Raw genomic sequence first — 25,033 nt, forward strand, 5'->3', positions numbered from 1 at the left:
GCACATCAGCAGGAAGTTGGATTGAAAGTGTAGTAGCCTGGACTTGAACCAGCACATATATGAGATGCTGGCATTGGATGCTGTGGCTTTACCCACTATGCTGCAACACTGGCACCTATGTTGATCTTTTCTGTTCAGGCCTTCTGTTTGGGAAGACCCAGCCACACATCAGAGAATAGTCCACTTCACTCGAAATCATCTCCCTGTGGGTCAGTTTCTTCTACATACTCTCAAACCGACAACCTTAAGGCACCTCATGATCTAAGCACGTTGACACCAAAAATTTGGCACAGTAGGTAATGTTTGATTATACAAGTCTGTGCTGTGTTTTCCCCTTTAATTCTACCACCGTTCTTAAATCCACTTGCAAATAACACCCGAATAGCACTGTATTATGTCTTGAGTGTCATTCTGTCGTCTGAAATTTAAGTTTTTCATGGAAAGAAGGTGATGGCAATTCTGTCTCCTCAGAAGGTTACCGATCACAAGAAACTGTCACGTTCGTTGTTCTGCAGCATTCTGCAAAGCTGTGCTTGCAGACCCAGCTCCCAAGTTAGCTTCTTTAACAGCCGCAAAAGTGAAGTCAAAGGCCAAAGAATTCTGCACTGACCTTGAGCCACCCAACAAGGATGTGCAAGCAGGTGCACCTACATGATCCCAGGCTTGCGTAACCTCATCTGTCTTCCCTGTGTACGATGCCTTGTCTAACATTGTGCAGAAGGTTGCGACATTATGGTGAGATGCTGTCTTACTCGTCCTGATTTCCCTGCCGTAAAGAATAGCTCAATCCGGGGGAAGAAGTTCACGATCAAATTAACTCAATAATGTTTTCTTCTTTTTCAACAAGCTTTAGACCTGAAACAACACGGCTGTACTTCAAAAGTTCATGGAGAAAGAAATTAAAGATAAATTATTTTGCTGAAAATATTAGGTATCTGCATGTGAGGAGATTCTTCAAAGCGTTGGACTCACACTGTTGACTTGCATCTCCTAACGGGGTCTTCATGTCTAATCCCTTGGGGAATATCTCTCAGTTTGTCAACCCCCTACAGTGTGTAACAACCAGACCAAAAAATATCAACGACACTGACATGAAATTGTCATTTCCCCTACCTAACCCATTCTATCAGAGGTGTTGGTATGCCTTCATTAAAAGCAAGCCATGAACATGCCCACATTCCCTCCCAAGCAGTAAATCCATTTCTATCCATCTTTCAAAGCCCAGGTGCCTCTCAGTGGCCTCCCCTTTGCTGCATCAACCCTGGTCTTCTCCCTTTATTTTGTGTAGTGCCTTGTCAATTATCCCCCCTGCCTCTAAGTGTTCCCGGTTTCAGTTCATTCTATATATTGTCTCTTAACATCTTTAAAATATTACAACTATGTTCAAAATATTTCACATTACCTTTTATAAAACACAGGGCTTCAGTCTGACATAGGGGGAAGTTAGCACAGATTGGGCTTAAATTCTGTTACCAGCAGGGAGTACCAGTGGAACCACAACTTGAGTATGGGTCCCCAAACTTCTGACCTCAACATCCTAAAATCAACCATGGCTAGGGTCTGCTTGTATCCTAAACTGTAAGCTAAGCCTGAATTAGAATAAAGATCACATAATCTATCCCCCAGTGGGGGTTGTGAGAATTATGGGACAGATACAAAGAGTCACATGGTATAAGATAAGCTGGTATACCAGGGATGTGCCCTACTGAGGATCTGCATTGTTGAAGTACATGGTTGGCTCCGAAAAGGCTCGATGTTTGTGCTTATTTTGTGCATCCCTCTATAGTTGCTTGAGTTAAAGCAAGGTTTCGGTGACTGCACTGAGTGTCCGATTATGTTACATGAATTACAGCCAGCTATGGCCAAACATGTCCAGCAGTTAATCAAAACTAACCCATTGCAGATTCTGTAATCACTGAAAGCGTGATCACTTCTCGGTGATGGTCTTCATTTCAGCCTGTGTCCCACCTGTTTGCATGCAATGGAAACTTGGTTTGCCAGTACATTTATCCTAGAATATGCATCTATCTTCAGAAACCCTTGCTGCTTATACCCTTTAGGGTCTGTTAAAAGTCTTAAAGGGAAAGTCAGTTCCACCCAAGTATCCCTGTTTCTCCCCGCTTCACCCATGACCAGCCTACACGGAGAATCCTCCAGTCGACTGAGTGAAAAGGAAAGACGCCTTCACTGGTGGCCTTGCTGTCAGGAGAGGAGCACAGGTGGGGGAGGAGCAGCACTGGCTGGCCCTCCCTCAGCTCACCGTGGCTTAGAGCCCTTGTATCCTTGTATCCTTGCATTAACCCTAGCTTTCTAGCATCCCAGCAGCCCCCGAGCCTCCTTTTTTAGCATTTGGCAAGACGAATGTCTTAGCTATTGCAGGATTTTAACATGAAATATCCCCCCTCCAACCAGCAGACCAACAAAGACGACTATGGCCCAAGAAGCAGAAGAAAAAGAAAGTTTGTCAAAGACAACTGCAGTTCTCACCCAAGCTTATTATTACAATTGATCACGTTTATGAAACTCACGCTTATAACCCAAGTAGGATAGTCACAGTGTAATGTAAAGAATCCTCTCCATGTACTGCTTGACAACTTTATTTCCACTGCAAACTGGCCCTGTGGCTCACATAAGTTATCCAGCGGCAGGATACCACGGGGGGTTATGCTGCCATATGTCACGGGTTATAAACACCGTAATAATGTTGCAGACAATTTGTTCAGATATCTAAACCCAACTGGAAAAATGACTTCCTCTGCCTCAGCTGCCATTCTTCCTGTAGTCATCTTGACCATTTCTTCCCATTATCGGGTTTCTGGGGAGACAACTCTGCTGGCTGATGCTGTATTTTCAGAGCCGTCATTCGGAGAAATAAAAACATAGCAAATGACTGCATGTAAATGTAGAAGCACGAAGTCCATGCATTTTATTGTCTACATTGCATTTTCTCTTCCTATACAAAGGATTGTGTTGCCTTGAAATCTCCCTTTTATTCTCCTGTGCTGGAAACAGTGGAGAAAGACATTCACACTTTACGACAGGAGTGTCATCAACTCTCCTGGATGGGGTTGGAGCCATTACGAAGTGCTGGGGTTTCTCTTGCAGTGGCTTTGTGTATTTGCTTATTTTGTGTATCTCTGCAGGAACTATACAGGCAAGCAGAGGTTAATGACAGTCTTCCAATCCCAGTGAGCGTTGTCTGAGACCAACAAAGCTAGATGCAAAACTCCTGCTGAAATGTCCCCATTCTCAGTGATGCGTTGAAGCCACTAGGGCCATATTCTGCATGGAGCTAGCAGGCACACGCTCCTGGGCTTGGAAGCTTGTTACACTTGAGTCGCTGCCTCATGAGACAGAACTTTGAGGTGGTTCAGACCCAGGTGGCCCAGGGAGCAATTCTTCACGGGTCAGTTGCCAGTGATAAGGCTGCCCAGAGGGGCAGCCCACATACCACCAAGATGGCGTCTCTTTAGTGTTGCGCAGGGCGTTGCAGAAGCACACAGGCTGTGCACACCACCAAGTGAATAAACACGCCACCAGGGACGCGTGCTGGAGCACGTGGCGATGAATGCTTCCCGTTGTAGGCCAGCCTTGCTTTAGGTTGATTCTGCCGCCTGCGTGTCTCCTGATTGCCAGCCAGTTCAGTACTGATGCCTTCTCAGCCTTTGCAAGCCCTTCCAAAACGCCCAAGTTCAACCTACATGCTTCCCGCAACCATCCATGCAGCTTAAAGCAGCGTGTGACTCCGAGTCACGGGAGATGGCTACTGATGTTGGACCTCGTGTTGGGTGCCACGCATGGACGCATGTCTGACAGGCGCCTAGGCAAGTCCAAACAGGCGCTCTGTGGAAACGCTTGCCTCTGAAACTGTGGGCATCTTATAAACTCTGGTGGATATTTTTGGTAGTTTGGAAAAAGCATGAAGAAACGAGGACGCACAAAAATAAAACTGAAGCTAAGGAAGAAAGGCATGGAGGATAAGGGAAATGCGCTTCATTGGATGAAGGGCTTCCCGAGTCCAAGGGAGCCTTTCTCTCTTCCAGCAGCCTGTGTTATATTTATCTCCTGGGCTCCTAAGGTAACAAGGAGAAAAAAGAAGATAAAAGGAGAGAACAGGGAGCTATATTTTCTTTTCTCCTTTCAGTCAGTTTCTTGGTACAAACAAATGTAGCATGGTGGCCGAAAGAATCCTCGCCATTTCAGGGCAAGTGGATTTTAAAAAGAGAAGATAAATCACTTCTTTCCAAAGCTGGATTTCCGCCTCACCTTGAGTGAAATAGCTTTCTAAAAAGAGGTGTGTGAAAAAATAGAACACTAGAACCGTGCCCGGGTGTCTTCAGACAGGCTGCTGTGGTCTTTGGGACCTTGCATTTGGAGGGGTCAGTGTATGGCGTTGTGTGAATGAGAGGATTCCTCTTGTGAGGTGGAGAGGGTGTTGGTTTTGGTGTCCGGAGCTCCACAGCAAGGCAGGCCGACTTGAGGTGGGGTGGAGCAGCAGCGTGTGGCTCATGGCTGCACCCAGCATTGTTGTGCTGCGTCTCTTCCTCGAGCCGGGCGCTTGGCTCTGTGCTGGGGCATAATGGTGAACTAATGTTTTTGCATCTTCTACAAAGAAAGAACATTCTGCTTTCTGAAGAGGTGGAGGGGGTGGGGAGCATGAATAATTTGATTCACCCCAGGGTTTACACACCCGTCGACAGTGACCTCTTGGCCATTGTTGCGTCTGTCTAGACCTGATCCAGGCTTCGAAGAACATCTCTCCCTCGGTTACTTGGCAGTGACATAATCCCCCTCATTTTTGGTCGTCTACTCTCATGTTTTAAGCAAGTATTTTGCTACCAAGGAAATCCCAAACCTGCCTTGCCCTCAAGTCAACGAGCGAGTTCGAGTGTGAGGCATCCTTTTTACGTGTGCGGTTAAGATTTGTCACCATTTCCACAGTGTTGGTAGTAGTGCTTTCTTTCTTGCTGGTTCTATACTATTCTTTATGTTCCTAAATGAGTTTATATTGAATATTGGAAATTAGATAAGTCTTCAGTAAGAATGCTTTCATCAGGCTTGGAAATTATTTTGCAGAGAAAAAGTCAAAAGCAGGCAAAAAATAATTTACCCAAATCAATTTAAAATATAAAGTATCTTTGAAAATGCGTGTGTGTGTGTTCAAAGAAAATTCTGAATATCTCAGAGAAAAATGAATATAAAGTCAGTACAGATTTAACAGTTCAGGAGGAAGTGAGTGATTCTGCTATGGTATCTCACCACTAACGTGGTGCAGGATGGCAGACTCAGAAATTGAAGTGTCTAGTGTTGCCTAAGCGTTGGCTTTTGGGTAAAGGTTTCATGTCCTTAGGATATCCTCCGTATAAAACATCCCATCTGGGCCCAATGCCAGTGAGCCCCCGTGCTTAGTAACAAGACCCTTTATCTTCCTAATACACAGAAGCTGAAAACTCAAGTCCTGTTGGCAGATATATAGGCTGCTTAAACACTAAGTGGGATTCATTAAACTCTAAAGGGAGTTCATTGCAAACAAATATCAGAATAAATCATTATACAAGTAGTAATTATCTCATTTTCCATCCTTTCTAGCAAATAAAGTTTATGATTGTGAACTAACGTGGGAAAAGTATTTCAAAGAACGGGGAGTTTGTCTGCAAGGGTGATCCGAGGTATAAATGTCAGGTACCAAACAGATTAAAGATGAACGTGGCGATAAATATTTCACTGCCATGTGACATTTCTAAAGTGTGGATGTTGGGTAAATATGTGTCAAGTGGAGTTTAGATGATTAAGCTTCAATATGTATGAGATTGATTTTCTGTTAAATATGTTTACTTTAAAAAGTATTATTGATATCTCCACAATTTGTGTCCCCTTTATTTCAAAGGCTATGACGTGAGTGCAAAATTGTCAACATAAAGCAGCCTTCCCCTACCATTACACCACAGTTTGCCTTTGTATTGGGTGACCTGCTAATTCCCCAAAAATTGTTAGAAGCTAACATTTTAATAGTTGGAATCATGATTGCTCTGCTTTCTGGTTGCAAATTGGATCGCTAACAGTGACAGATTGAAAGGTTGTGAAGGAAGATGCCATGCAGGGTTCTGAGAGTCTCTGATGGAGGCCTCTGCATTCCATTTCACGTGACCTGTAGTTGCTGACAGTGCCGGATGGGGCTAATGGCCAGACTTGTCTTCCCTCAAAGACACAGCTACAGTGACTTGTAGCAGGGCTGCTCCAAAAGTGTCCAAATCCTCAGCAAAGAGAGTAGAATAGCCTGGGTTCTGGCTGGAGTTTGTAACTCTGTCCTCTCTGCCTCACATACTCAATCATGGAGAACCCTGGTCAGTACTCAAAAATCGAAGCATTGTTGGAGGAAACAAAGTCAGCACCCCATACAGATGAGAAGTCTTGTCAATTAGAAATGAAAACACAGATGCACACATTCAGAGAACACAGGATGGAGTGTCATGAGAGTAGGGCTCCAGGCCAACGACGGCCCCCGTTTTGTTCTGGAATACAACAGTGAGTCACACGGCAGTCTGATGCATGCTTGATGCTGTTGACAAACTGAAATAGGATGTGTTTTTTCACAGATGGTGGTTTAAAATGTTACATGCCGTTTGATTCTAACAATATGTTTTATATAAGGAAATAGACAGTCAAAGACCATTGATTACCAGAGTGAGAAGTTTGAAAACAGTAGGTAGGAAATGTAGAGGACTCTTCACATCAGTTGAACTGTCCTGTATGATATGAGGGGGACATGTGGCATTTTGCCTTTGTCAAACCATCAACAGTTAAACTTGAATGTTACATATGTATTTGAATTATTGTGTATTGTGCATCACTGTTGATTGCTAAACTGTCAATGATGACATGTGCATACAGCTATTGGGAGTGAGGGCTGTGTACAGGAAATGACTATTGATCATTAAGTACTCTAAAATAGCAAGCCTTTTTAATTTAAATAAAATGGGCTTGTCATGACCCAATTCCAATGGACCAAAGACCAGTTATGGCAACTTCATATCCATATTTTCCCAGGAAACTTTCAAGAGATTTTCAGAGTGAACGAGCCAACTCCCCCACAAGCAGCACACTCTGCTGGAAGCATTCAGACTTGAATAGCACATTTTCACACAGCTGTGTAGTTGTAATTTTACAGTGTCCTCTGCCCTGTTGGTCTGGCTTCTCTCATTGTCGACTGCCCCATCGCTCTCTAGGAATAGCAAATTAGCTGCCATGCAGAAACGAAGTGATTCTCACTGAGACAGGAACAAGGCTACCATGAGCATAATAAACATCAAGACTCGCAAATCGAATGTTTTGAGTTCCATAGCGAGCTCACTTTTGAAAACCACAGGTGCAGAGAGCCCAGGTGCATTTGTTACCGTCCTATGGGGCTTCTGTCATTTCTTGTCAAATGTCATGATGCTCCCAGGGAGTTCCTGCGCCATTTTGTCGGCTCATTTGACCCTGTGTGTCTTTCTGGTCTTTATTCTCTTGCTTTTTATGTATGTAGTTAAGCTGGTGTCCCCTTGTCGTGATTGTTTAGAGTATGTTTTGAAGTCAGGTAGGTTAAGTGTTCCCTGTCTGTACTTTTGTTTCCATATTATAACAACCATTTTGGTTCCCGGTAATGGGTACCTTACAAAGTAAAAGCAACGTTACTTCTTTATAATAGATCTACATTTTTCTTCATGTCTGACTGTAGTACTTGTCAACATGTTCAATACACAGATGATCAGAAATGAAAAATAATGACAACTAAACTGCTATGTCATTAGAAGTAATTTTAACTTTGAGTTCCATTGTAGATGCACTGTAGCAGTTTAAGGAAAAACTCCTCTTCCTGTGGTTTAGTTAATGTTAAAATAATAACAATAATGATGTATTATTATATTATTACATTATTGTATTATTTTATATATTCCCTTCATCTCACCCATATGTGTTATTCTAGTTTTTAAATTTTTTTTCTTATTTTATTTGAAAGTCAGTGTTACAGAAAGTAAGGGAATGAGGGAAGGAGAGACAGAACAGTTTACTCTCCAGATGGCCACGAGGCCAGAGCTGAGCTCATCTGCATCCAGAAGCCTGGAGCTATTTCTGGTCTCCCACATGGGCACAGTAGCTCAAGGACTGGCGCCATCCTCTGCTGCTTCCCTGGACAATCAGGTAGCTGAACTGGAAGTGGAGCCTCTGGACTCCAGCCAACACCCGTATGGGATGTTGGCACCACAAGGAGAGGATTAGCTTGCTACACTATTGTGCAGCCCCATATGTAGCATGCTTACTGAGAATTGGGGTCTGTTATTCTTGCCCAATATCTTTTCCAATGTTAGCTAGAGTTAGTGCTCATCTCGTGGTGTAAACTGCAAAGTGTTTCTCCTCTGTGTTTTCAGATATTTGTACAAAATGTGTGTATGTTACTCAAAAATAATTTTAAAGCTCTTTTCAGTGCTAAAAGATCTGATTATAGGTGCAGACGTACCTATTGCATTTTTAAGTTTTGTCTGGCTTGGCATAATGTATTTTAAAATCTCCTGATAGGTGACCACATTCAATTGCATGGTTTATCTTATGCTTTTAGTAAGTCTGTCTTTATTTTTGTTTCATTTAACATGTCTTTAATTTGTTGGAACTCAAATTGTTATTTTTTTTCTATTGCCATTCTCATTATTCATGTGCTGTCTTAAACAGTTAAAAAACAAACAAACAAACAAACAAACAAACAAACAAAACAGAGACCTCCAGGTCAGGGCAGTTTGGGACTATGTTTTCTTCCAGACAGTTCCTACTTTTAACTGATATCTGTAGTAATTCATGAGACTTAATTGTTACAAATGGCGTAAGACTTTAAAACTTTCTACATCAAAAATTATGTTGGAGTCATTTGCACGGTAGGCTGCAGCCGAGATGTTTATCCTGAGAAATCAGTCTTTCCCAGGCCTGCCTGCAAACGTGCCATTCAACAAGAAGCAAATACCAGCATTATGTCAGAGTATGAAATCTTCAGTAAGAATCAAAGGAACGAAATGTGAATGTCCACTAAGACGCTTGAGACTGTTGTTGTTGTCCGTCTACTGTTTCTCTGGAACGTAGCATTTCATACATGACATGCTTACCAGCAGTGTCATTGTAGTATCCTGGAGCTCGGGGCCTGAAATTCAGCAATCATATTTCCTATACTTCACCTTGAACCTCACGTGTAAACTAAATTAATTGATGGATTCTCAATAGGCCTACAAGCAAAATGGTGGTGTTATTATATGTCAGAATAATAATGATAGTATAACCAATCCGTCAGGGTGTTGCTACCAGAAGGTACTTCAGCAGTTAGAACCGTTCTTAGTCAAATAGGGACATAGCAATGGTCTTGGTAAAATTGAGCCTTGGTAAAATTGGTTATAAATTGAGCAACCTCTAGCCTAGAAAAGTTCTGGGATATGAGCTTTGATAAAATCACAGTGTCTCAGTTTCAGACACAATAAATCTGCTTGTTTTCTTCCGGAAACAACTTTGCACAGGCATCCATCACTATTTTGTGTAAAGAATGAATGCATTTTGAAAATACGATCTTTTACTTGTACTTTAAGAATGTGTGCATCCTACTCCTAAATTAGCTCTGAAAGAAGGTCTAGGATTGACATCAAAAGCTGAAATCCTTTACCTTGCTGTGAGGCAGTGGTGACCTCGCAGTCTTTGAGAAGGAAGGAAACGGGAGTGTTTCCTCAGTGCTGCACAGTGAATAGGATTTGCCCGATGAGGTCTGTGAGACTGGGGCATGTTGGCCATTCTGAATGCTTTGCTCACCAGGACACTGAGTGTGTGCTCACGTCTGCTGGATTCTTTTTGAGCAGTGAATCAATGGAACATGTTCGGTGTATCCTGAAGCTCTGTGCCCTAATATCAAGCTCTGGGTAGACGGTGCAAGCCGCCAAGGATGGCACTGTGTGCTGTGAACGTGGGAGGGGCCCAGTGCCTTTGTGGGAAAGGCTCAGTGAGGCTTCCATGCCCCTTGCCTCTAGTGGGCGCTATGGGGTCTATCGCGAATGGCCACAGGTGATCACCCTTGCCGTGTGACATTTTCGGGGACACAGTTGCAGAGAAAGTGAGCCTTCCCCTCACCCCAGTCTCCCATCAGCCCGATGGGTGTCAGTTCTTAAAATAAACTTGGCCGTTTGATGTTGAAGATGGCGGAGTCTGCAGCACTCGCTGACCTGCAAGGGGTTGTGAAGTGAGCTAGGAATAAATCTATTGTGTTGAGCCACTGATATTTTAGGGTGATTTATTTTAGCTGCTGGGCTACTTTGGCTGATTCCTAACGTACTTCTCTCACTCACCAGATATTTCCTAAGCACCTACTAGAAGACAGGCACCGGGCTGAGTACAAGAGACAAGAAGACAGAGGAGCTTCTCTGTAAGTACGCCTTCCCGTCTGTGACACATGGAACAATCAGACGTGTAAATGGTGGAGAAGGGATATTGATCATGGCAGATTGGGTTATGTGAGTCTGAGAGGCTGAGGGCTCTTGCAGATGGAGTGGTGCGGTCTGCCCACAGGAGGAGGCAGACACTGAGAGTGGAAAGCCGGAAGGAGCAGAGGCATAAAAGGTGGAGAAGCGGGTTCCTTTCTGGCAGAGGAAAAGGCAGGGCAGCGTTGCCGCAGGGTTTGGAAATTGGGGTAGATCTGCATGACCTAGGCATTGGCAGGAAGGAACTGACAAGAGTATCCTGGGAAAACAGGCTCCAGTTCCCATGTGAAGGGTTGGTGTTGGAGAGGGACGTTTGTTTACTTCAGAGTTTATCCTAACTGCAATAAACACGAGAGTGTTGGAAGCAGGTACGTTGTATGGGGAAGTTTAATTTAAATGAATTGGTGTGTGGAAGGTATGTAGATTGGTAAATGATCCTGTACATGTTCTGAGTAGCCGAGCCAGCTCCTGTGCTCTCCGAAGATGCATCACTGTGCTGGGGGGCACGTGCACGGGCTGTGGACGCAGGAAGGACACTGGAGGGGTTGGGGCAGAGGCCATTCTGATTGGCCGGATAGAAGGGGAGACGATGAGACTGGAATTCAGAGGAAGCAGGCCGTGCACATGGGGGAGCAGGGCAGGAAGTGAGAATGCCTACTAGGTGTGTGCTTTTGTTGTGTGGGGAGGTTTGGGTTAGAACTGGGGTTGTGTTTTGGACACAGGGATCCCGAGGTGCTGTTGGACATGAAGGACAAACCAGAGGGGCAGTGCAGTGTTGGAGGCTGGAGTTCTTGGGGCAGGGGAATGTCTGTTAACAGGATCCCGTTGTGAAAAAGGTTGGTAGAATGTCCTTAAGAATAAAAGAACAGCTAAGTCACTGAGAAAAGAAGCTGAGTAGAAAAGAAAAGTAGGCCGAGAAGTAACCCTGAAATAAGCCAACTTTGCTTGGCCTGGGATCTTATCATTGAAACATAGCAAACGTAGAAAATGTTGGACTCAGCCCTTCACGTAGGTATACGCCTATATGACTGTGATGACTGCACATTTCTGGAATGAGTTCCGTAGGCTTGGAGGCTGCTCCTGCACCTGCCGCTCTGTGCTCTGCCCCCTTCTCAGCCAGTTCTGCTGGATTTGCTTTCAAGCCCTTATCTCACATTTCTGAATTTTCATTTTCTAATCAGGAGCCCTGAGGGAGTCATATTTGTTTCGCTTAGGTGAATGACCGCTGTACTCACAGAAAGGGACATGTGTTAGAGACAGTCCACTTGTGCGGTCACCAGGGATGCATGAATGGAAACTTCATGTTTCTGCCCTGTAGTATCCAGACTTGTTTTGCTTTAACAAGTAGATTCTTTAATAAGATAGAGGGTTATTTGAAAATAGCATGTGAAAAATAGAGAAAAAAAATAAATGCTTGTCGAGATGGAAGGCTTTGGTAACTTCTAAATGAGCCACCATTCTAAGTTCCTCTTCAGGACTCCCCAGTTTTTTCTTTTTCTTGCCTTTAAAAGCGTTTTGAGTTCTCCCAGAGATGTGAAAGAGATCTTGCCAAAATATCAGGACACGAGGTAGGGGCCCTTTAAAAATAACACAGCTTCTTGCATTGGCAATACTTTCCGACCCCACAATTCCTCCTGATGTCTGCCCTCAGGCTTGAATGAGCTATGAAATGGAGGCTGGAGCGTGGGCTGACGTGTCATCACAGAGAAGCAGTCCGTGTGGCCTCACTTGAGGGGAAGCAGGATTTGCTCTCTCATTTTGTCTTAATTGCTGTTTTTTTGTTTTGTTTCTTTTATTTTTTACCATGTGTATCCTGCTGTTTTAGGGACATTCGTCTGACACTTGGGAGATGAACAGGGGATTTAGTTCAAGGAGCCTAAAACTTACCTTGAATGTAGACAACTACATTCCCAAAATTAATCACCATCATCTAATGATTGCTCATTCATATGCAAATTTCACTTTAAATTGCCATTTTGTAAATAGAAAAGCATATTGCTACATTGATGACTCAGATCAGGGACTGGCCTGGCTTGAGTCTCGTCTGTGCTATTTCTAACCCAGGTTTTTGGCTGATTCTGTTTTGATGGCACTAAGTGTTGGCGCCAATCCTTGCCACCAGCGTGGGAGGCCGGGTGGAGGTTCATGCCCTGACTTTGCTGGCTGTTGCTGCCACTGACGGGGTGAGGCAGCAAGGAGGTGGGCGTCGAGTGGGACAGTTAGGACTGGAACTGGTGCGCAGTGGGATGTCAGCACCGAGACAGCCACTGAACCCAACACAGCACCGTGCTTGACCCCTCGGTGAAATCCTTGGGTCACAATGACACATGGGGGCTGTTCCCCTCAGCAGGGGATAAGCGATTCCATTTGGTTGCTTCCTCACTGGCATGTCAGCACCTGTCCTCTGGCATGGGGTGTTTGAATTTGACTTTCTCCTATGGCTAATCACATTGATCATCTTTCATATATTTAGTATCTGGGTCATCTTCTGTGGAGAATCTCTGTCTGTGGGAGGCAGGTGATACAGGATTAGCTTTTCCTATTCCACTCCTTGTCTGAGGGGAGCTTTCCAAGTGCAAATTTTCAGTTCAATTTCAATTCAGATGAAGTTCGATTCTCCCTCTATAGATCATGAAGCGTTCTATAGAGTTTTCCTAGGTCTGTATCATGAAGAATTTCTCCCATGCTTTTCCCCCAAATGTTTGATTGATTGATTTATATTCTTGCATCTTAGTCTGTGACCCACCTCGTTTACTTTTTAAAAGTAGTGTGGTTTTATAAACTGGTCACGGTGGGAGTTTTGCATCTTCTCCACTTTAGTTTATGTACACTCTTGTAAAATAAATTTCTGCGTTTCTTGAACTTGCAAACCGCAGGCTCTGGCCTCATTAATCACCGTCCCCCAGCCCCGCCCCTGCTCCTCTGATACAGCCCTGCTCTGATTGGCACACGCGTACCCCCTGTTTCTCAATCTTGATTACTTTTGATTTCTCTTGTAAGTGGTGCAGTGCGATGTTTGTCTTAACATCACAGGATAGCACAGACCTCACTCACTTGAACCCCGTTGACTTTCAGTTTTCATAGCATATGAGGCTGATCCAAAGGAAATTTTTCCCCATCTATAGGTATCAGTTGAACTTATTCTATTTGTTGAAAAGGTTGTCTCCCCTGTACTTAACTTTTAAAAACTTTGTCACATGGAAGTTGAGCATATTTGTGTAGGTGTCATTCTAGATTCGGGGTGTTGCATTGAAGTTCACGCAACATATTGTCCTGTCCTGTGTTTCTCTTATACTGTCTTATTTTAGTCTTGGAGTTACTTGACCTTTATATAATGAATTAGAACAAGTGCCATTTCTTCAATTTTCTGCAGGAAATTTCGGACAGTTCCCGCTAATTGTGCTTCAAACATAGCCTAGAATATTTTAGGGGCAGTTTTGAATTACGACTTCGATTTCCTTGAAAGCAGTAGTGCACTTCCAAGCGCCTGTTTACTGCTGAGTGAGTTACAGAGGTATGCGTTCCTTAAAAGGTGATTCAGGTCATCTGAGTTATCAGATGTGTTCCTGCGGAGTTGCTTTTGATATTCCATGCTTGTGCCTTTGCTGACTTAGGTCCTATAGTCAGGTCCTCAGTGTCCTTCCCGCTGCAGGTAATTTGTGGTCTTTTGCTCTCTTTCATCCATTTGGGCGACATTTTCCAGTTGTATTCATCTCTTTAGAGAAAGCGGTGTGTGTTCTCCCGAGTTCGCTGCTGTTTTTCCCCTCGCATACCTGTGACTTCTAAGATTTCTTCCTTTCCTGGTTTCTGTAAGATCATGCCATCGTAGCCTGCATCACTAATTTGGAAATTTCTCCAACACACATATATGCGCTATGTATAAGTATATGATGTATATATAGTTAATGTTATATGTTTCCTCCTCAGCACTGCTTTAGCCCTGAGGCACAATGTCCAATCGCTGTTCTTAGATCATTTTCTGTTAATGTGATCATTTATGTGTTATGCCTGAATTCTGTCATTTTGTGGGTTTTTTTTTTTTTTTGCTTCTCATCTGATTTTAAATATCTCTGATTTGCCTTCTTGCACACTTTTTTTTATTTGAATGTTGTAGACAGAAACACACAGAGAAAGAGGTTTTGCTCTCTGATTCACTCCCCCACATGCCTGCATCTGACACCAGCCACCTGTGGGTCCATCCAGGCCCCCCACGTGACTGCCAGCTTCCTCATCACGGAGCCGTTCCTTGCTTCCGCCCAGCTTGTAGTTGCGGCATCCTGGAGTCAGAAAGAGCAGCCAGGACTTGATGTTGGGTCCTCAGTATGGACTTCAGGAGCCCCAAGGAGGAATTAACCACGACTGTTGGCTGTCTGTGTCATGGCGTCTCTCAGGCCTCCAGGCCACTGGCTGTCCCACCTGTTAGAATCCCTTTTTATCTCTTTCACCACGTTTTGTTCCATCTGTATTGAGAAGATGGAAGGGCAGAGCATGCCGACTCCATTTGTCCCATAGTGGAAGTACTTGAAAGGCTCGTCTTGGTGGCTGCCACTCAGGCCAGCCGTTGTGACTCACTCAGGGGATGTGGGCTTTCTACCGACTCTTGGCATCCGTGGAACACAGATCCTGAGTGATGGCAGGGCCAGGCTCGCTCCAGGATGCTCGCTCCAGGATGCTCGCTCCAGGATGCTCACTCCAGGAGGCTCGCTCCAGGATGCTCGCTCCAGGATGCTCTAGCTGTCCTCTCGTGTCTGCCTCCATGTTCCCTTTCTGCCTGTGCAGAAACTCAGTAAACGGAAATGATGGATCTTGCAAATCTTTGAAGTCAGAAAAATGGTGATTACTAATTGGTTTTGAGTTTCACTTCCCAGTATCTGTGGCACCTCACAGCCTCTTGGGTGGTCATAAACTTAAATGTGGCAAGTCTGAAATTGCATTTAATGGGTAGGTTCCATAATTAAATTAATTGACCTCAGAAGAGAGATTCTTCCAGAAAACATAAGACCATTATTATGACTACATTTGAGTAATGTGCTCTAAAATTATGAGAAGATGTATGTGGTATGATTTGTCCCACTGAGTAACGTAGCAGCCATTTTTGGCAGAATCCTTTTGGGTCCCGTTCTCATGACTTCATCACCAGGGCAGTAAGTCGTAGTGGGAGATAAGGAAGAGTAATTTGAAATGATAAGTCATGCTGTGTTGAAACCAATTTCTACTCTCAGAACCACCCTTGGAGGAATTTCACACAAGAAGACTGGAAGTAATTGAGAAATGTTTAATGGTTTTCCATAGTAAATCCTGCTGGAAAGGGAGGAGGAGATTCCTCCAAAAAGGAGCGACAATCGAAAGATGATTCAAACAAATGTGCTATTAGGAACCTGCAATTTGCATAAATTACAGTGGCACGTGGATGTATGATGCTTTATTTCTTACGGGTCCGTCCGTGAGCATCCGTACTTTGGGACCCGTAAAGAAGATGTATGGGTTTTCTCTGTGTTTTATTAAATCTGTTAGTCATTGGGAAACGCACAAACCCGCACGTCTTCGCTCCTGCTCCATTCATCTGTGTGATGGTGAAAGCCGAGCCTGGCAAGTGCTTCCTGCCATCATTGGCATCATATATCCTCTTGATTGCTTGTTCCCAACAAGTGGGGATGACTCATAAAAGCTGCAGCGCTTTCTGCAGTCTCGCCACTGCCAGCAGAGCCGACAGAATCAGCTCCTTCTCTCTGCTTGTCTGTTGTTAATCTCACTTCATCTATTTAGCTTCCAATCAAGGATGCAGGGGGTTGTTCTGTCTTTTTTTCTGCGGTGGGGGTGGACTTGCAGTTGATTTTGATTTTGTGGGAGCGTGCAAAATGAGTATTTTGTGTCCTTACTAACTGAAAAACATACATGAGCTTCTCCTGTCTTGCAACAAATCTCGTATCGGTAGCTTTGATGGTTGACAGCACTAGGTGGAAGTTACAGTGTGGTTGGGGACACACAGGCAGAGGCTGCGTGGCACAGCTTTGGCGTGCGGATCTGGTGGGGCTGGATTGGATCGTAGTCTCCGAGTTGCTGATATCCTTAGGTCTGTGCAAAGACTTCCTTTCACTCCATCTCTCTTTGGGCTTCTTCCTAAGAAGACAGGTTTCCCAGTAGGGGCTCCATTCGCCTGACTCCGGGAAGCCCACTGGTTCAAGCCCCTGATGTGACGAAGGGCGGCCCCACACTGCCCCTTAGGTCTTAGATAAATGGCGACCGTTGGCTCAGAAAAGGAGTCTTCCCCTGGTGGGCGGCAGCACTCGCATCTGTGCAGCGGATCGTCTTGCCAAGATTGGCTTATTGGTTTATATTCTAAATATTTCTTTTTTGTTCATATAAAGAGAGCACATGTCAAGTATTTAATATGTACAGGTTTTCTTTTAATTTGTTGGAAAGGCAGATTTACAGAGTAAAGGAGAAACAGATCTTCCATCTACTGGTTCACTCCCCAAGTGGTTGCAACAGCAGGAGCTGAGCTGATCCAAAGCCAGGAGTCAGGAGCTTTGTCTGGATCTCCCATGTGGTACAGGGTACTCAAGGCTTTGGGCTGTCCTCCACTGCTTTCCCAGACCACAGGCAAGGATTGGAATTGGAGCCCATATGGGATCCTGGCACATGCAAAGTGAGGACTTTAGCTGCTAGGCTACTGCACCAGGCCCCAATATGGACAGTTTTAAGAACATAATGATACTGAAGGTGGGTGTGAGATGATGTGATTTTCTGGGAAGGATGTAAATTGATTTTGATCTTGATGTCACAGGGAAGATTTAAAAAACATGAACAGTAAGGCTTTCTGTTGTAAACCTTCCAGGTATTCAGCTGTAGATTAAAAGAATAATAATACATAAAATGAAATAAATAAAATAATTCTTTGGAGGCTGCTGTAGTGCCCAGTGCTCTGTAGTTCACATCTTCATGGGACAGTCAGCACTCGGTGTGCAAATGATTTTTTTCAGCGTGTGTAACAGAAATATACAAGGAGAGCTTCCATCCACTCATTGACTGCCCAGATGTCCACCACATCCAGGGCTGGTCCAGGGTGAAGCCAGGAGCCAGGAACTCCATTTGGGCCTCCCCGTGGGTGGCAGGATCAAGGACTGGAGCCAGCACTGCCTCCGAGCAGGTGCACTAGCAGGAAGCTGGGTTGGAAGTGAAGATGCCCGGAATGGAATCGGGCATTCTCCCAGAAAAGAGGCCATCCTGAGTACCAACTTGGACACCACAACAAAAGTCCACCCTCTACAAGAGCTGTTTGTACAGTTAGTTGCTTTCAAATGGTTGGTGTTTGTCTGAAATATTCAGTGTGTCAGGTGCTCATTCCTCCCAGCAGGTAGGAGGTGGAACACAGTCGTCCTGCATTGGACACTTACGGCCGGCTGTGGGCCTGGACCCTGGCTTCCTGCTCCTGCAGACCGTGGGCAGCAGTGAGGGTGACTCAGTGGGCCGACACTGTCCATTCAGGGGACCTGCATCTTGCTTGGAAGGTAGTGCTTGTGTTGGGGTTTGAGTGGTTCTTCGTTTGCTGAAGGAGCATCTCTGAGTTGGCCTACATGCAGTGTTCTGCTCTCCTGTGGGGGCTAGTGTCTGTCTTCTGCATTGTGTTACATCATCACGTGTCCAGCCTTTCTACCTGTCAGCATGCAAGTTAACAACGACTTCGATTCCCCACCAGATGCTTGGACCGTGAGGCTGAGGCTTGCATGTAAGTTGATTAAATGAATGGGAAGTCATTGATAGTCTGAGTAACTGGCACTAATCCGGGTATCTAGAACTTCTCCAGGAACTCAGTCCCTTTATTGGCTCGCTTTGCTCCCATCTCACTGGGACGCTCCCCTTGACCACTCAGATGTGCTTCCTGCTCAATACTCACGGTGCCGAGCACTCCTTGTCGATCTTTAAGGAGCTCTTAGGAGCAGATGTCGGCGGTGTTTTATTTGTGCAGCGGTGAGTCTTACGTAGTCCTGGGAGCATGATCAAGATGAACCCTGCCGAGAACAGTGCAGACCAGTGCACATGCAGTGGGAACCATGTGTGACCTGCAGAGTGCTGGGTGCTCATTTTAACTAAAACAATCCAAGCAGAGGACTGGCCAGTGGACTGGCTAGTGGAGGAGCAGCGACCACATGGTCCAGCTTCTGTGGACTCCCTGATGTAGCACACACCTGAGTGCTCTTGCCAGGATGAGAGTAAAAATTCTCTTAGAGGCTTCAACCGACCACAGGTGTTTAATCAATGATGGTGAGGAGGTGAGAATCATTTACGAAGCCTGAAACCACCCTTGACACGGATGCTCTGTGGAAGCTCCAGGTTCTGTGCACGCAGCTGGCTCAGCCAGACGTAGGTCATCTCTGTGACTGTTCTTGATGGGCCAGCTGTCATCTGCCAACATCTACATCACAAACTGTAACTGCCGTGCAACCTGGGCCGCAGAACAAGCATCTCGCATTTAATGAGTTGCATTAGTCTGCTCTTAAAAACACTAATAACACATTTAATTACTGCTGCTTTTAGTGTGGCTGGCAGATCTCCAGAACCTAGTTTCTTTCTAAACTCATTTTTGCGTAAGCACAACAATAATAAATAAATTCAGTGTACAAGTTACTTCCTGGAAGTTCTACTTTTCTGACTATTAAAACAACTTAGGAAACAAACGCTTGGAGAACAGCTCTTGAGCTCCAGGTTACGAGTTTCCTTTTGGGGACTTTTCTACTCCTGATTGGTTACCCAAGGGAAGCTTTTAAAAATTGGACAACATGGGGAAGAATTCTTAAGAGTGTAATATAAAGTAGTGCCAGTCTGGAAACTGTCACCTGCTGGGGGCTAGCAAGTGGATAAAACCAGAGCCCTTACAAAGAATGTTCTCTAACAACTGTGCTCGCAACATCTTCCTGATTTTGCAAGTAGTGTCAGCCCACTCTGGATTGCTAGCCACGGATGCCTGCGGGGGAACGCTCAGTCCAAACAATCACTTATGGGAGAGGGAGACAGGAGAGACGAAAAGGAGAAAGACAGCTCCAGCCGCTGGGGCCGCTTGGGGAGCGAATCAATGGGTGAAAGATCTTCCTCTCTGTCTCTCCTCCTCTCTGTATATCTGACTTTCCAATAAAATAAATAATAAATAGATCTTTTAAAAACACATCACATCTAGTGGTGACACATAAAGGAAAGTTGTGTGACGTTGCTGTAGGTTCGAATCCTTGCTGGATTTTCTGTGTAGTGTTCACTCCAGCTCTACAGGAGGGAGGCGATACCTCAGATCAGTGTGACTCAGAGCTGCTTCTGGGTGAGGCCAGTGGGGAGGCCCAGGAGAGCATGCTCCACTTAGGAAGACACCAAAGGCTGTTGTGATCTCCAGCTTGTGGCTGTGTGTCAGTGTGCCAAGCGCTGCATTTTGTGCTGCTGTGTTCTGAACTCTGCCTCCAGGAAAACCCAGCCCCGTCACAGCTGTGAGGTTTGAAATAGCGTGTTAGCTCACGTTTCGTCGGAAGGTGGTGGGTGGAGCTGTTTTGAGAAGAGGGGGTGCTTAGGCATATAGCACGATACATCTTCACCATGAAGCATCTGTGTCACTGTTACTCTTTGCCTGATGACAGACACCCACACCGGTCTGGCATCACCTGGTTTATGGTGTTGTAACTCAAGAGAAATGTTCTAGATTTTTGGTTCTCATATTTGTGAGGACTCATTTTTATTAGCTTCAAGAAATGAGAGAGAAATGATCAAATTGAGGGATGGGTGCCATTCTAACTCCCAACAGATCCAGAGCAATCTGTGACTCTTATTTCCTGGGGATTCAAGGATACATGGCCTAGCAGGGAATGTGTCTGAGCTGCTGCTACGTCCTAGGAGAAGGTGTGGGGAAGGGTGAGTTTCTGACACAGATCCTGTGACATCTTGGATGGAACTGGGTCTGGGATTCCCCCATAACCTGCTGAGCATCTGCCCCCGACACCCCAAGGACAGACTGGTTGGAATGAATGATGAGCTTCAGTTGAAAACTCTACAGGCTGAGGCCATTGGTTTATCAGGAACTGCTTGCTGCTGCCCTCTCTGGCCCCTTCCTGGTAGTGTTACTAGAGAGGACACCTTCCTGAGGCGAGAGAGGCTGTGCAGGTGCTCCACAATGGAGTGCTCCTGTGTGACGTGGGCCAGGCCCACCTAGCGATCTGAAACAGTCCCTGGAGAGATTTTGGCCTCTCTGGTGGTCATGCATGACACCAGTGGGACAAGCCACTTCAGCTTATTAGAGCCCTGACCTCACTCTGTTTAAGCATAAGGTGTCAATTTTGGCGTCATAAGGAGACTTTGAGCAGCTGACTTTCCAGCCTCAACACCCCTTCAGTGTGTGAATACTGGTGCGTCCATTGCTCTCATTGTACCTGGAGCAGACCCATTGTGGCATCCCGAAATATGATGCCGAAACACCAAAATTAGCCTTCTCATAATAGCCCTTGTGGCATGAGGACCACTTGGAGAAGCTGCTGATGAAGCAGGCACTCTCACCACACAGTGAGAGCATCCCACGTGCAAACGAAATGTCTGGGGCTTCCTGGGCATTCCTGCGTACCCAGACTTCTCTGTCCTCCTCTTTGTTTTGGGGGTGGTGGAGCTGAACCCTGACCTTCAAGTCTCTTCTTTGAAGTTTGCAGGTTTCTCCGAGCATCTCGCGTGTGCTGTGAGGCCTCCGTGATGTTACCTTCATGATTTTCTTTTGCTAATTTGTCCTCTGTGACGTGGGTCCATCCCAGTGCACACTGCACAGGGCGGAGAAGTGGACACATCCGCCTCGTCCTGCCTCACATTTCTCATTGCCTAAGCTGGGGAGACTTCTCTCTGCTTCTGGATCTGCTGGAGAAGTGTGGGAGTCAGTGTGTGCATTCCCTTGCACGACACCTTTCTCAAACAACGGTTTCATTTAGAGAGCGCCCAGGCCTTTATTCTGCTCACTGTCCTTGACACCCCACAATCACTCAGTCATCAGGAACGGCTTTCATAAAACGTTGGGTGTTTGTTATTGTTGCTGGAGACAGAGAGGTTTCTGGCAGAGAGAATCAGATAACTGAGAGGTGACAGTTCACTGTTGCCTTAAAGAAGCCCATGCATAGTGACACTGTTGAGCTGGCCAGGAGCCTTCCCCCACGACAGCTGAGGTGGAGCAGAAAGCCTTCCAGGGGACTCCTGAGCCAGGCTAGTAAAGCACATCATATTCAGGTGGAGACATGTCACGACAGTAATTGAGCAGTCCCCCAATAGTTGGTACTTTGCCTTCTTACTGTAAACAGGCTGCCTACCTCTCCTGGCACAGCTTTTTGTTTGTGTCTGCTCTGCCCATGTCTGGATCCCAAAATGGAAGAATTCTTGGGAGCTCTTCATTTCTCACATAAACCTAGCTGTTGCTGCAGCTGCTGGAAGCACAGATGAAATTCTTTGCACAAACTTGTGCCCCACGAAGCAGGGAGAGTGAAATATGGAGAGAAGTTGTTTCAGGGAGGAGGTGGAGAGCACTGGGTTTAGTGACAGTCTGTGGTGGCACATGGTTTAGTTTTCCAAAGTCACAAATGATATGCATTGTCACACATGATATGCATGGGTCTACACATGAGACAACAGCTCCAGGGTTTGGTGTAATTGATAAAATGCCATTGGTTTGCGCTGAGTTCCTACAGCATGTACCAACACAGTGGGCTTCATGGAGTCGCTCATGTTCAAGTTCCAAGTACAACTCGGGTTTCCTATCTGTGTGACACTCCTGAGGTCAAGGGGCTTGGGGGGCAGAGAAGGCAGGCAGGGAGAGAGAGGGAGCAGAGAGGAGAGGAGCAGCAGACAGAGGAAGAGGAGAGGGGCAGGAGAGAGAATGCGATTCCCTAATCCTAGTACTCAGAGTTGACGTAACAAAGATTCCTTCTACTTTAGCGTGCACAGGGAGTGACAGACGGTTATTGGCTGCTTGCTTCAGCCTGGTGTTGCCTCAGAGCCCCAGTTCCTCTGCTCAGCTCTTCAGGACATTTATCCTGCCATGCAAAGTGAAAGGTTGTCTGAGTGCACTCTCCAATAAAAGCTAATGAAGATCTCTAAGCTCAGCGTGACAGTGTGTGCTGGTAGGGCAATTCAGTAGGTGATGCTCAATGGATTAAACAAGGAGAGATTTTATCCAGCAATAATAATAAACCCTTTAGATTTGTTTGGAGTCCTGATGATATCTGTTAATTTGGAGCTCCAAGGAACTTGAGAAAATAATATTTCTTTTTTTTTAAGATTTATTTTTTATTTTCTTTATTGGAAAGGTGGATATACAGAGAGGAGAGACAGAGAGGAAGATCTTCCATCCAATGATTCACTCCCCAAGTGAACGCAACGGCCGATGCTATGCCGATCCAAAGCCAGGAGCCTCTTCCAGGTCTCCCATGCGGGTGCAGGGTCCCAAACCTTTGGGCCGTCCGCCACTGCTTTCCTGGGCCACAGGCAGGGAGCTGGATGGGAAGTGGGGCTGCCAGGATTAGAACCGGCGCCCATATGGGATCCCGGGCGTGCAAGGCGAGGACCTTAACCACTTGCGCCATCGCGCCGGGCCCGAAAATAATATTTCAAAGATCACATTGGGTGCTCTGTGGACAGTACACTATTGATAGGACAACAGTGAAGACTGGGAGATCATGAAGTAGTGTCCAATAAAGAGAGGGGAGTGCATGAGAGAAGGCTGATCAGACTAGAGATGGAACTGTGGCGATTGGAAATAGAGCAAGAGGATGAAGTCCTCAACTTTCACTCCTTGGTAAGTGCAAGTAAGGAATAGCTACTTGGGAATGTGGAACTGGAAATGGGAAAATGTGAATGGCTGAGGGTAAGAGAAAGCAACTGGTACTCAGGTGAGAGTCTGTAGTTCTGTGTTCAGAACATGCTTTGGTTGTGCACACGTGTGTTGATGTGCTCCTGTGCAACTGGTCTCTCTTGGTCTTGATGCTTCTCTCTCTCTCAGGTCAGTCTCAGGTAATTACCATGCACTGAGCAGTCACGTTCAGAGAAAAGAGAGGTGCTAAATTGAAAACCCTAAGTCTTGCTTAGGCTTTCCTCCCTAGGGAAAGAATTCTGACCTTGTTTATTACCTGCTTTTCCTGCTTTGTAACTTTCCTGTACTCCATATGTTTTTGCTCTTTTGATTTTTTTTCCTTCGAATCATTTACGGGTCTTTGTGATTCCCTCAAATCTTTCAAAGAAAACACAATTTTTAATACATGTTCATTTTCATGTTTGTTGACGAGTCGTGTTTTTTTTTTTGCCTGTTCCTGGGATTGGCCTCTTCATTTGCAGTTGTTCCAATGTGTTGTGACTTCAGCACGGAGACTGCTGTATAGTGTGTCGCCCCTGTGCTGAATTCCCATCAGTGATTGACTGAGGTGCACACATATGTTACTTCCCCTGATAAATTCTGGATGCTCAAGTGAAATGGCTCGAGCCATTTTCGCCAATGTAATAAAAAATTCTGCAGTCAAAGAACTCAGACCATTCTTTCCCAAAGGGTACGTCATCGTCCAGGTTGGGCAGAGGCTCCGAATGCTTTTCATCAGCAGCCTTTGTTCTCTGAGGCCCGCGATGCCAGTCTCAGCCCCTGACTCAGAGGAATGAGTGTGTCCGTGATGGAAGATGGCAGGGAGTGTTTCCAAGCAAATCCACACACGGCTCCTGTTCTTGCAAGTGAGTGCTCGTGTGACTAAACTTCTGAGAGATTGTGGCTCATTAGATTTTAGAGGAAAACTACTTGAAGCTGTATTCTAAGACTATCATTTAAGATCATTAGCTTCTGACTCACAGACTGGAGTGGTTCATTTTTTTTCTCTTGCCAAGAAAGAAATGATGCTCTGCTGACAAGGAGAACGGGAACGTCGCATCTTTCGCAAAAGTGCTGCTCAAACATTTAGTAAATTGTGACTCATAACTCAGAAAGTGTATGCTTTAACGCTTCCAGACCTGTATCAGAACAAATATTTCTGCTACTCGCATACCATGAATCGATTGTAGAGCATCGTTCGACTGTATAAATTAGCATTTTAAATATTAATTCATGAACATTAAATAAGGACGTTTAATTACAAAGATTAATCTACCCTTTATTCCTTTTTTTTTTTTGACGGCCAGCATAGCACATTTCAACAGATGCTTTAATATTTTATGAGTGGGAGATTTGGAACTGTTTTAGAAGAATGAGATTTTGAATTGGAAAATGAGAATCTAAGGCAAGGAGCATAATTCACCTGATGTATGTGTGTTGCCTGTGACCAGGGCATATGCCAACACGCGTGTGAGCTGGACGTGGCATCGCCAATCTTGTGTGAGTCTCGTTATTATGCAGGCTCACATGATATAGATGACAGACTAGAAGTAAATAACTTTCTACAAAAATTTTATTTGAACCTACTCTTCCTAGAAGGGGACATTTTGGGTATATCTGGACCAATTTCCCAAAAATAGCATATTCCACTTGTCTCTGTTGGTGGAGGAGAAAGCACTCTGTCCTTGGTTGGATCCCA

General features: G+C 45.2%; 1 long non-coding RNA gene across 1 annotated transcript in view; it reads left to right on the forward strand.

Annotated features, from left to right (window-relative positions):
- Nucleotides 1-250: 250 nt before the first annotated feature.
- The window catches only part of LOC121165947, a 102,935-nt gene continuing 78,152 nt past the window's right edge, over nt 251-25,033 (forward strand). Inside the window, exons 1-2 of the long non-coding RNA XR_005885333.1 lie at nt 251-292; nt 10,353-10,426. This is a non-coding gene — a long non-coding RNA (uncharacterized LOC121165947). The remainder of the gene's footprint in view (nt 293-10,352; nt 10,427-25,033) is intronic.

This window comes from Ochotona curzoniae, unplaced genomic scaffold (assembly GCF_017591425.1).
Source record: "Ochotona curzoniae isolate NIBS_2020 unplaced genomic scaffold, NIBS_Ocur_1.0 contig_908, whole genome shotgun sequence".
NCBI lineage: Eukaryota > Metazoa > Chordata > Mammalia > Lagomorpha > Ochotonidae > Ochotona > Ochotona curzoniae.